The sequence below is a fragment of the Leuciscus leuciscus genome, assembly GCF_965113295.1.
Source record: "Leuciscus leuciscus genome assembly, chromosome: 15".
NCBI classification, from domain to species: domain Eukaryota; kingdom Metazoa; phylum Chordata; class Actinopteri; order Cypriniformes; family Leuciscidae; genus Leuciscus; species Leuciscus leuciscus.
Window position 1 is genome coordinate 32,719,345 of NC_138739.1, and position 12,974 is coordinate 32,732,318.

Genomic DNA, 12,974 nt, shown 5'->3' on the forward strand with positions numbered 1-12,974 from the left:
TTTTTGAAAGAAACGGTTAAGCGTGCCCGCTTTTCCTTGATATTTAGACTCTGGAGGTGAGTTATCAAGGTAACTTCCTCTGAGCTATTAGAAAGTTAAAATTTAACACATTTAGTTCAGATTCAGACAGTGTTTACATTAGTCATGTTCTGTCGGATAATGTCTAACAGGAGAAATAGGAGTGGGTGAGTTTCAGGGTCTACTGAATCCAGTGTTCTCCTCAGTTTTAGATGGGTGAATCCTTAATTAGCCCCACTGAGACAGGAAGCACCATAGACAGACAACTATTGAGGAGAAATTATGGGAGAGAAGGAAACACTGAATGGACTACAAGATAATAAGGGAAAGGTGAAGACAGCAGACTACAGGAGGTGAGCACACTGTCCTAGAGTTGAAACAATGTAGATAAATAGACACGGCACACACACTAGCTTCCAAATGGGTTTGGTGCAGTTTGGTGAGGTAAAAGGGAATAATGGAATTCTCTGGAAGCTTTCCATTCATTCCGCTCATTCCACAGATTGGCTCTTGGAATAAAAGACTTTGGCATTTTCTTCTGTAACAAAATACATTATGGTTGTGCATGTTCCCATTTCATTACTTTTGAGGGTTTGTGTGTGTGACAAGCACGATTTGCATTCCTGACCCTGGCTTTAGCCGTAAGATGGAGAGGAATGTGTGAGGACCCACGCACACACACTAAAGCTTCAGCAGGTGAAGAAGCTGGAAATCCAGCGTCTATGTAGTTCATGACTGACATCTCAATGAAGACGGAGGGGGAAGGGGTACGAGGTCAGACGAGCTGAACCGAAAGAGCTGATGTGGAAAGACGTTTTGGTATGGATGGACGTCTAGCGACAGTTTGATATGAAGGAAAAAGGAAAAGCAAATGAGACATTTGTTATGGTTGTGGTAAAAATAGGCAGAGAAAAAAGGGACTATGGGAGTTGAAGTCCCTTGAGATCCCGCCTTGCCAAAGAGAATGAGTCACAGCACAACCACATCTACCAGTAATGTGTGTGGGAAATCTCTACGGAGCACGCAGATGCGCACTTGTATCTTTTCTGTAAGACAGACACTCTTGGACACACGGACACCCACACATACCTCGAGCACCAGTGGTCCATGCCAAGCTGGGATTCCTGCCAAAACCAAAAACCTTTGCTCTCCTTCCCATCCATCCAAGCATGAGAATAATAAGTTGAACTTCTATCGTGTAAAAACACTGCACACTTGCTAGCTGGTCAAGCTCTTGACTTGAAGGACTTTTAAGGAATGGTTCGGAAATGAAAACTCTGTTACCATTTACTCACTATGATATCATTCCAAACCTGGCTTTGTTTCTTCGGTGGAATGCAAAAGGAGAATTAAATCAAAGCAATTTTGTTTTAAAACATTATATAACTTAATAAAATCAGTGTGGTGTAACCAACACACAGAGGCCATTTTTCCGTCATCTGACCACTTTAAATCCTCACGATTGTCTCAGTCATTACATTTTTCATTAAACAATGCATTTTATTCAGGTCAGATGGACTAACCCCAAGAAAACATGTTGATATTAATGACTCAAAGTGCATGATATTTGTAAAATATCAATATTATTTAATATTTGTGAATAATGATTAAATGTATGCAAAACCAAAAGAAAGTATTTAAGTATTTTCTACTTGATGGTTTCACCACTTGACATTTTAAAATCTAAATATTTTTATTTGTCATTAAATCAAAGTATTTGTTTCCACAATTTATTAATTTACACGACACCGTTTTTAACAAAAAACTGAAAACTTTTTTGTGTGTTTTGGCTGTTAATTTACACAACAATGGCGTTTTGGGGTTTTTGAAAACTTGTTTTTGAACATTGCATCGTTATTATCTCCATGTTAAAGGGTTAGTTCACCCAAAAATGAAAAATCTGTCAGTAATTACTCACCTTCATGTTGTTCCAACCCTGTAAGACTTTCGTTCATCTTCGGAACACAAATTAAGATATTTTTGATGAAATCTGAGAGCTGGATCACTCCTCCATAGGCTTCTATGGGATCGAAACTTGCCGGCACAGAAAAGTTATTAAAGACATCGTTAAAATAGTCCAAGTGACTACAGTGGCTCAACCACAAGTTTATCAAGCGACGAGAATACTTTTTGCGCGCAAAAAACAAACAAAAATAACGACTTTATTCAACTATTCATTTTCGTCTGTGTGGGCCTGAGTGAGTTCACGTAGTGTAACAGCTCAGCGCTTCTGGGTTGTACGTCACACGCATCACACACATGACCAGCGTTGGCCAATAGTGAGCCTACTTGCTGACGTACAACACATAAGCCCTGCGCTGTTACACCACGTCAAAAATATCTTAATTTGTGTTCCGAAGATGAACGAAAGTCTTACTGGGTTGGAACAACATGAGGGTGAGTAATTACTGACAGAATTTTCACTTTTGGGTGAACTAACCCTTTAACTACAAAAACGTAAATTTGTGAAAGCTGTGACATCATGCATAGGCCTATTTCGTGTTCAGTCTATAGGCGCGTAGTGTTTCTTTACAAAGTGACATCGCCATCTATTGGCCTGGCATGAATAATACAGCATTTTTTGTCATTTCACGGATGAATGGGGATTTGAATGGGGATCGCTTTGACAAAGTTTTACCTAAAACGAGGGAACAATTTAATAAGCATATGGATGAACACTTAATTTGTGTCCACAATATCTTGACTCCCCTGTCTCCTTTGAAAATATGAATAAAAATCGAGAACTTAGTGTCCCAAAGTTTTGGCTCTTTTGAAAGTAAGTGAAAGTTGAGCAAGTGAGAAATAACATGTCTTGAAATGCCATGCTGCATCGATGCCAGAACAGTGGGACCAAAATATGTTCTTCAGTAATGGATCTTGGCAGTGGAGTGACAGCATCAGTTATTTTGATTTGCTCTGCAGCACTCATGAGTGGATAAAACATATAAATGTACATACAAAAGTATTATTGATGAGGGAGGAAAAAGACCCCTGCTCTGTCCCTCCTCCTCCTCAGTCTCTCTCAATTCATGCACTGTTCATCATCCCCAGTGTCTCTGGCTCCTGCAGAGCTTCAGTGTGTCCGGAGGAATTAACAGACCAAGACCTCTGCCACCAGAGACAAGCCCTCAAGCCCTCACAAGAATAACAGTGTGTTGCAATGCTTGAGCGGGGAGAAAAAAAATTAAGGGAAATTCCCAGGAGCAGCCCAGACAGTTTACACAAAGAGACAGACTAGACTTATCTCACCCTCCTCCAATTACTGGCTTTGCGTATTTTTTTTTTATTATACATAGATTGTGTATGTTTGTGTTTGTGCATGTCTCATCTCATCCCTGTAAGCCATTTAATACTGAGACCTTAAGATGGAAGAAGGAAAGAAAGGTGTGGTTGAGCATGTTTGTTGTACCTGGAAGGAGTGTTTTTTACAGCGCGTGTAAGTTGTACCAAAAATTTGTTTAGGAAATATTAAACAGAGACTCTTGTTTCTCCCTCAGTGATGGGAAGTAACTAGCGCCATGTAGCGATGCTGCTAACATAACTTTTTAGTAGCGTGACATTAGCTCAGCTATTCTCAAAATAGTGTTGATTTTCCAGTAATAAGCTACATCATTTTCAACATTAAGCGGTGTAGCATGACTAAACTCTCCATCTGTGTTTTTTTATGTCACAATTTATTATGCTAACAGCCTTACAGCTAAGCAAGACATACTGTATTAAAGTCAACATGAAATCCAAATGGTCCCTATTTACTTTCTTAATGGATGTTCCTGGTCTATCTCCAAAGGGGAAAAAAATCTATAAATGTTTAGGAAAATGTAGCAACGTAATAATGCTAACAAATAGCAAAATAGCTACCTAGGCTACCACTGTTTTAACAAACTCACATTCAGTTTCTATAACTCTTACTTTTTATAATCTAATAAGTTCTCAGTGGATATATTTTTTTTCTCCTTGAATATCCTGTTATAATTAATACATCAAATTATGGAAGTAAAATTGGTCACATAATGAACTTCACGTTGACATGAATGGAAAAATCTCTTAAAATGTCCCCTCTTTCAACCAACGTTGTTATTGTTAAATCAAATTAAACATTTTCATTCATTGAAATAAGGCTGAAATAAAATAAAATATAAATATTTCAGGAAAACTTCAACTTAAAAAACGTAAAATAATTTGAAATTTGAAATTTTGCCCTTGCAACTTACTGAAAAAAAAAACTTTTATTTGAAGTACTAAAATAACTAAAACAAAATTAAGCTTTAAAGAAATAATAGACTAAAACTAAATTACTTAAACATACACTAAAATTACAATAGAAGCTGAAAATACAAAAATAAAAACTAATTCAAGATATTAATAAATGCTATAAAAGTTTAATAATATTAACCCTCTGGTTCTGTTTGCTTGTCAGTTAAAAATGACAGATTTTTTATTTATTTTATGTCAATGAAATGATTTTATGATATTTTAGTTCGATAATAGTTTTTTTAGGGGGGTATTATGGTATTAAATTATATTTATGCAGTGGTTATAATCCATTTATTCACTTTTTGAGCCTGAAAATGAAATTGAATCTGTCACAAATCTTGAATGCTTTGAAGCATAGACTTAACATAGACTTGGTTTCTTTTTAAAGACGACACTTGACAGATTATTGCTGAAGTGAAAAAAGTTCTAAAATTTTACATTTATTGTTATGAAAAATGCAAAAATGCACAAAAATAAAAAATGTATATGAAATATATATTTTTCAAAATACGTTTTACTCTACAGCTGTGAGAAAATCAAAGCCATAAATCTAAACAAGCTGTGTTCCAAATTTGAGGAATGATATCTTTAAAAAATGAGCTTTCAGTAAGATTTTGTTTGGGCGCAGTACCAAACATTTCCAATAGATGAAATTCGTCTCCCATTCATTTCCAATGCGGTCATTTTTGACAGCGAACAATACAAGTGTGAACAATTTCAAGTGTGTTCGCACAGCAAGTGCGAAAACCTTTACAAAGTTTCGTACCATTCCAATGAAGTAAAAAATTCAACAACAACAAAACTAAACGTAAACTTTTTCGGTCTGAAATCACCGAAAAGCACCAGAGGATTAAAATAATATGAAAATAACACTGATCTCAAGTAGCCTTATTCACAGTCATGGACTACAAGGACATTTTTAAATTGTAAAAAAAAAAAAAAAAAACGATTTACCAATTAGTCCCTGCGCAACATAAACTTGAACTAGCTTGAACTCTCTTGTGGCTTGGCAAGCTGGAGTTTCAAAAGGAGCTTCCTCAACCCTGGTCTGCATCAGTAGGTAGGTCAGAGAGGACATCAAAGCCTATACTCAGTGTAAGCCTTGTTTGGCTGCCAACCAAAACCTATTGTGCATCATTGCAGGAGCATTTGGGTGGTGTCCAATCAAAGGCTTATCCCAGATAATGCATGAATATGCTTAAGTTTACTCACAGACACTACTGTCATACGTCAAACAACATCTGCACGGTGATGACGGGAGCTTGCGTGTGAGCGCAGCTGAAGAGGTCAAGACCGATGATGTTGCACAGCTACCGTGTTTGAGAACGAGCCCTGCCGTAATCAGCATGAGAATAAAGCTTTGTTTTGATATCTAGGATCAGACACACATGCAGGAACATGCTTACATGTGTGTATCGCAGTTTGGAATGCTCTTACTCTTAGGAACAGCGTGTTACAACCTTATCTGCATTGTGCAAGGCCAAGTCTCTATCTTACAGCATTCGCAAATGCACAGTCATTGACTGAAGTATGCTAAATCATTAGTGGTGCTTGCTATGGGTTCCTATTTAGGGTTAGTGATTTGAACAACTCCTCCTCCCACCAAATGCCGGCATTATGCATCAGAAGTAGCTGGATTTAATATTCTGAATTATTTCAATCCACAATCTGACTTGTCATGCAGCCTGGAATATTATTTCGTCTGGCCAGAGGAGAACTGGTCCCCTGACTGGCCTAGTATGCATAAAAAACATAGTATACTTTGGGCTTTACCCTAAAGGTGAAAATTCTCTGCATATCATCTCTCATAATTTGTGCTATGTCTCATAATGATACCTACTGTTTGGAAGCTTGTTTCTGCCACAGAATAAAACATTTAAAAGATAATTGCGACTTTTATCTCATAACTGCGAGTTTACATCTCGCAATTCTGACTTTATTTCTCAGAATTGCGTGATAGAAAGTTGCAATTGCGTGTTATAGTCAGAATTGCGAGAAATAAATGTAATTCTGAGGTTTTTTTTGCGAGTTTAGGCTATATCTCACAATTCTGACTTTATAACATGCAATTGCGACTTTATATCATGCAATTCTGACTTTATATCTTCCAACTGCGTGTTATAAAGCCAGAATTGCGAAATATAAACAGGCAATTCTGAGAAAAAGTCAGAATTTTTTGTTTATTTCTCGCAATTGTGAGTTTATATCACACATTTCTGACTTTATAACACACAATTACCACTTTATATCACGCAATTCTGACTTTATAACTCGAAATTGCGACTTTATATCACGTAAAGTCAGAATTGCGAGAAGTACACTCGCAATTGTGAGAGAAAAAAGTCAGAATTGTGAGATAAAAAGTCACAGTTACCTTTTTTATTTTTCATTTTATGGCGGAATTCAAGCTTCCATAGAAACCTCTAGGATAGAATCTATTTAGAACACTCTAAAACCAACTGGCACCACCCATTGTAATTTAGCATGCTAACGGCTAGTATTGCATGGCTTTGAGCCACTAATATTTCCTTCAAAGTAGTTTTAAGGAAGGTCTTTGTAACACCAGGGACCTCATTTATAAAATTTGTGTTGATTTCATTCTAAAAGCGCCTTCTCCCCAAAATAACGCCTAATTATGACGCCTAGTTTTACAATGCATAACCTCATCTGCTTATCATTTCCATATGGATATTCTCACCCATGTGATACTACCGTGTTTAACGTTAGCCTACAAGACACTGTAGCCTATACATCCTGAAAAGCACTTTACAACACCCAGTTTGTGCTTATGCAACTTTATACATCAGACCCCAGATCTGAACGATCTTTCATATCTGAGTTTTATAGATAAAGCCTAAGCATGGAAATAGATAAGTGCTTTCCTGGTTTCCATTTTGATTCCTTATCTCCTGCACTAGTCATCTTCTTTATATACTAAAACAAAAGGCTCTTTCTTTCATTGCTTCCCCCTGCTTTCTGTCTGCTGTTGTAATTTTTTTTTTCCCGTGTCCTTGATCTTGTGTGTAAGATTAGTGGTCACCGTGGCATTGTTCTGTTTATCACTGAGCAGATGTGCCGAGCACTGCTGAGTGGCCCACATCTTCCTCTCTCCTTCCTCTCCCCTCTTCCTCTGAGTGACAGTGATGAAGGTATTTGGGTAAACAGGACTCAGTGTTGATGGATGGGTCAGTAAGCATCTGGTGTGTGAGATCAGCGGCGGCAGTATAACAAGCACCTGCAAAAGACTCAGAGGAAACACTTGTTCATTCTTCTCATCTATATTTAGAGCTTTGTTTAAAGAGAAACTCTGTGATCATTCACTAATTTCAAATGCTACTTTCTTCTGTGGAACACAAAAAGAGATATTTTCAAGAATGTCCATGCTGCTCTTTTCCATATATTTAAAGCTTACACTCACTAGGGACTGTTATTTAAAATGTTAAATAAAATAATAAAATATTTATATTACATTTACATTTATCCATTTAGCAGACGCTTTTATCCAAAGCGACTTACAAATGAGAACAATAGAAGCAGTTAAACTAACAGTAGGACAACAATATGCAAGTGCTATGACCCCTCTCAGTTTAATCTAACGCAGTACTTTAAAAAAATAGAATAATAGAATAGAAGAGAAAGTGTTAGTATTACTAGATCGAGTGCTGTCGAAAAAGAAGCGTCTTCAGCCGTTTCTTGAAAGTGGCTACAGACTCAGCAGCTCTGGTTGAGTTAGGCAGATCATTCCACCAGCAGGGAACAGTCAAGGTAAAGGTCAGAGAAAGAGATTTTGTGCCTCTTTGAGATGGCACCACAAGACGTCATTCGCTTGCAGAGCGCAAGTTTCTGGATGGCACATAAGTCTGAAGTAATGAGTTTAAGTAAAAGGGAGCAGAGCCAGTGGTTGTTCTGTAGGCAAACGTCAGTGACTTGAATTTGATGCGAGCGGCAACTGGCAACCAGTGCAATTTTGTGAGGAGAGGAGTGACGTGTGCTCTCTTCGGCTCGTTAAAGACCACTCTTGCTGCAGCATTCTGGATCAGTTGCAGAGGTTTGACCGTGCAAACTAGAAGACCAGCTAGAAGAGCATTGCAATAGTCCTGTCTGGATAGGACTAGCTCTTGGACAAGGAGTTGTGTAGCATGCTCTGTGAGGAAGGGCCTGATCCTCCTAATGTTATACAAGGCAAATCTACATGACTGGGCAGTTCTAGCAATGTGGTCTGTGAAGTTCAAATGATCATCAATTACCACTCCAAGGTTCCTGGCTGACCTTGATGGAGTTATGGATGACGAGCCTAGCTGAATGGTGAAGTTGTGATGAAGTGTTGGGTTGGCCGGGACCACGAGTAGCTCTGTCTTCGCAAGGTTTAGTTGAAGGTGGTGGTCCTTCATCCAGCCAGAAATGTCTGTCAGGCAGGCTGAGATACGATCAGCTACCGTTGGATCATCAGGCTGGAATGAGAGGTAGAGTTGTGTGTCATCAGCGTAGCAGTGATAGGAAAAGCCATGTTTCTGAATAACAGATCCTAGTGATGTCATGTAGATGCAGAAGAGAAGTGGTCCAAGCACTGAGCCCTGAGGCACTCCAGTAGCTAGATGTTGGGTCTTAGACACCACACCCCTCCACGATACCCTAAAAAGGACCTACCTGAGAGGTAAGACTTGAACCATTGGAGTGCGGTTCCCGAGATGCCTTTCATCTTTAGGATTGAACGGAGGATCTGGTGGTTAACTGTGTCAAAGGCAACAGACAGATCCAGCAGGATGAGAACTGAGGATTTGGAAGCTGCTCTTGCCAGTCTCAGAGCTTCAATAACTGAGAGCAGGGCAGTCAGTTGAGTGTCCGCTTTTGAAACCAGACTGATTGTTGTCCAAGAGGTTGTTGGTATCAACATTTGGAGATATCAAAATGCATAATATACACAGGGCTTGACATTAGCACCCACCAAATGCGGATGAATTCAGCAGTGTAACGCAAACAATCCTACTAGACACTGTAGTGGGTTGACTTTTATATATAATACATTTTCAGTTGTAGTCTTTTTAAATGGCATCTGAGAACATAAACTAAGTTCAATGTAGTGTTATCAAAAATCTCAATACATATCGATACTGAAATATCTGAAACGCTTCCAATACTCATTTTCCGCAGAATAGATACACGTTACTAGCTATGCTTTCTCGCTCTCATGATCTCTCCAATAGTGAGTTGACACACAAACCCGCCTCCATTCACTCATTTCATTTGTTCCGTATGAATATTGTTGCTGCTACAGGGCTTGAATTGCGCCATGGGATTGCACGTATTGTGCATAATGTTACTCATTCCCACAGATTTTGTGCTCAAAGCCAAAGTATGCGCACATAAAGCCGCCTCTCAGTACTAAATGTAGTTATTTTTCGCTGCTTATTGCGCTAAACGGTTAAATACACACAAAATAATGTCAAAATGCTGTTCTTGGCGAGTATTCATGTAAACACAGTCAGTTATGTTTTAAGTGAACGTAAACAGTTGAGAACGAAAACGCATGTGTAACAGTATAATGTATCTGTGTGTCAGGTCTTAAAGTGACAGCAGCCTAATATACCTGCAATAAAATTCTGAGATAAAAATTGGATTTTTAAATGCTTTTGAGATTGGTCTTTATGTTCACCAAGGTTGCATTTATTTGATCAAAATACAGTAAAAAAAACAAACATTAATATTCTTACATAATATTACAATTTCAAAGAACTGTTTTCTATTTTATTATATTTTAGGATATAACTTATTCCTCTGATGGCAAAGCTGAATTTTCAGCATCATTACTCCAGTCTTCAGTGTCACACGATCCTTCAGAACTCATTCTAATATGATGATTTGCTGCTCAAGAAACATTTCGCATTATTATTATCGATGTTGAAGACAGTTGTGCTGCATAATATTTTGGTGGAAACGATGATACTTTTTTCAGGATTCTTTGATTAATAGAAAGAACAGCATTTATTTGAAATCAAAATGTTTTGAATTCAAAATAAAAGTCTAAATATCTAAGGTAATACAAAAAAAGAATCAAACCTTTTATAAACAAAACAAATATTTATTTGTTAATAATAATTTTCAAAAATTCTTAATATCTCCTTTTGTGTGACACAGAACACAAGATTCCATCTCGCATAATTCATTTCCTCAATTAATTGACAAACACTGACAAGCCCGCATTTGATCTTTCACATCTGTCTTTAAGCCACACCTTCTTCATGCTCTCATTAGGATGAATGACATTGTTCAAAGAAAGAATAAACCATACAGTACACACCAGTGCAATGCAGTGATGAAATTCATGATCTGTCTGGGCTGTTGTGGGTTGTTGTAGGCTACTTTTTTTTACACGCAAGATTAGTCCAATTAGCAATGCGGTCACATGCACAGGGGCTTTTCGAATAGCATTGTCTGAGTTGTATCGCTTATCCGCAGTGTCTTACAGAGAGGAAAGAGAAAGGCGTGAAGTGCAGTGTTACTCACTGGAATAATGAGGTCATTTTTGTCCGACCACACAATGCTTGCAGTCTTCCCTCGGCTTTAATATGCAGCTATTGGCGGGAAAGGACGGTATTGTTCTCGCTTTAGATTTAACGTGTGTGTGTGTGGGAGAGAGAGAGAGCTACCGCTATAGGTGACATCATCAGTGCAGAGAAAACCCCTCATTAGGGAGTGATTCATCTTATTAGTAGCGTTTCAGAAACGCAGCACGTGGGGCCCAAAGGAAAAGGCATACTCGCGGTCAGATGATGACGGAGAGCTTTTCAGCACTTAAATACACAGACAAACACACGCACATGCCCACACACACCTGTGCAGGTGGGCTTTTTGAGTTGCTTCATTTGAAGCCACAATAATAGATCAAAAAGGCCTCCCTGCCTATCCCAAGCTTTTATGAGACTGTTTAAAAATACAGTGAGCATGTGTGAAAAAGAAGTCGTTATGATGGCAATGCAAACATGAAACATTGCATTCTAAAGACAGGTGCACTGATGAGAATATGCATGAAAATCATCTTTCTCACAGCGGGGGTGGGTGACTTATTGATGATTTCCGAAATATCATATCTTATGTTGATGATTGTATTTTAATAAAACATTTTCCATGATGTTTTCATAAGAAGAACAGTAGGCCTATGTGAGCATTTAGATATTTGGCGTTCAGAAAAACACTTTTCATAGCATATCTGTCCATTTCAATGAATCTGTTCAAAACGCTGATGCATCATTGAATCCACCGTTCAGAAGTGTTCATAGAAAATTATAGTATTAAAAATATTTATTACTACTTATTGTTGTATTGGAACAAACAAATCATATGTTTTATTTTTAACTTTTATTTTAGTTTTTTTTATCTCTTTTATGCCATTTTGATTAAAAACTGGGATGTAGGTCTACTCAAATATCACAAAAATTGTGACAAGAATATTTTTTTTTATATATATATAAAGTATAAAATTAGGCCTATAGTGTAGAAAGAAGTTTTAAAAATATACTGTAAAATAGAAAGAAATAGAAAGAATGTAGGCTCACTCAAATATTGTCAAATGGCTGAAAAATTTTTTTTTAGAATATAAATATAAAAATTCCCTTTTTTATCACTTTTGATTAAATACCAAGATATAGGCCTACTCAAATTTTGCAAGAGTACTGAACAATTAATATAATTTGTTATCAAATATAAAGGATTATGAATAAAGATAAACTATAAAAAAAATAAGAAAAGAAGAAATATTTTGCACACAGGTATAAAAAGTAGCTGTTTGGATTTAAATGATTGGATCATTATTGCAGTGATTATTACACAGCAAAATCCCCAGTGTTAAATCAACACCTACAGTGTCAAATTTAACACCAGCAAAGTGTGTATATGTGTCCACACTACACAGTGTAACATTTACACTTTTGAAAGTGTTAATTTTTTAACACTAATTTTCTGTTAATTCAACACTGTATATTGTTAAAAGTTAGCACTATTCAACACTTAACATTGTTGTTTTTACACCACACTAGTGTTAGTGTTAAATTACAGTGTTATTGAGTAACATTTTTATTTTTACACCAACACCAGTGTAGTGTGAATACAACAACATTAAGTGTTAAAATACTGTTCAGCAATAACATTATTGAGTGTCAATACCAATAGGCTACCTCTAGAGCTGCTTCCATTCCTACTAAAGACAAATGGCAGAAAATGTCACAAACACTCTTTATTAAGGTACACAGCAAAAAATCCATGTCAGCAAAAAAGCCAGTGTACATTTAACTCAATTTGAGTCAATATACATTACTCATGGAGTACATTTGAACTCTTACAGTGTTTAAAATGTACTCCGTGAGTAATGTGCATATTTCACACTTTCAAAAGTGTTATTTTAACTCCAAAATGGAGGGAGTCATATATACATTTCAGGAGTGTTAAATTTGACTCAAATTGAGTTTGTATTTATGAGATGTGCTTTTTGACAAAAGGAATCTTTTCAGAAATAAAAGCAAAGCATTTAACCTATTGATAACATTGAATGCACATCAAAACAATCCAGAAAGTTAGAATTCGGTTCATTGTAAAGTTAAAAATAAAGGCAAAATGCAAACAGTTGTTTTAACAAGCTAGTTTTTATTAACGAACAAGTCCCTTTACATATGTTAACTTTTAAAATAAATGAAGGCAAAATATAGGCA

The 12,974-nt window shown here is 36.9% G+C and overlaps 1 long non-coding RNA gene across 1 annotated transcript; it reads right to left on the reverse strand.

Moving 5' to 3' along the window:
- Positions 1–7,876: 7,876 nt before the first annotated feature.
- On the reverse strand, positions 7,877–9,053 carry LOC309476648. The gene is made up of 2 exons (XR_014198309.1): positions 8,920–9,053; positions 7,877–8,723 (listed from the first exon to the last, which is right to left on the reverse strand). It is a non-coding gene; the product is annotated as an uncharacterized lncRNA (long non-coding RNA).
- Between the last annotated feature and the right edge of the window lie 3,921 nt (positions 9,054–12,974).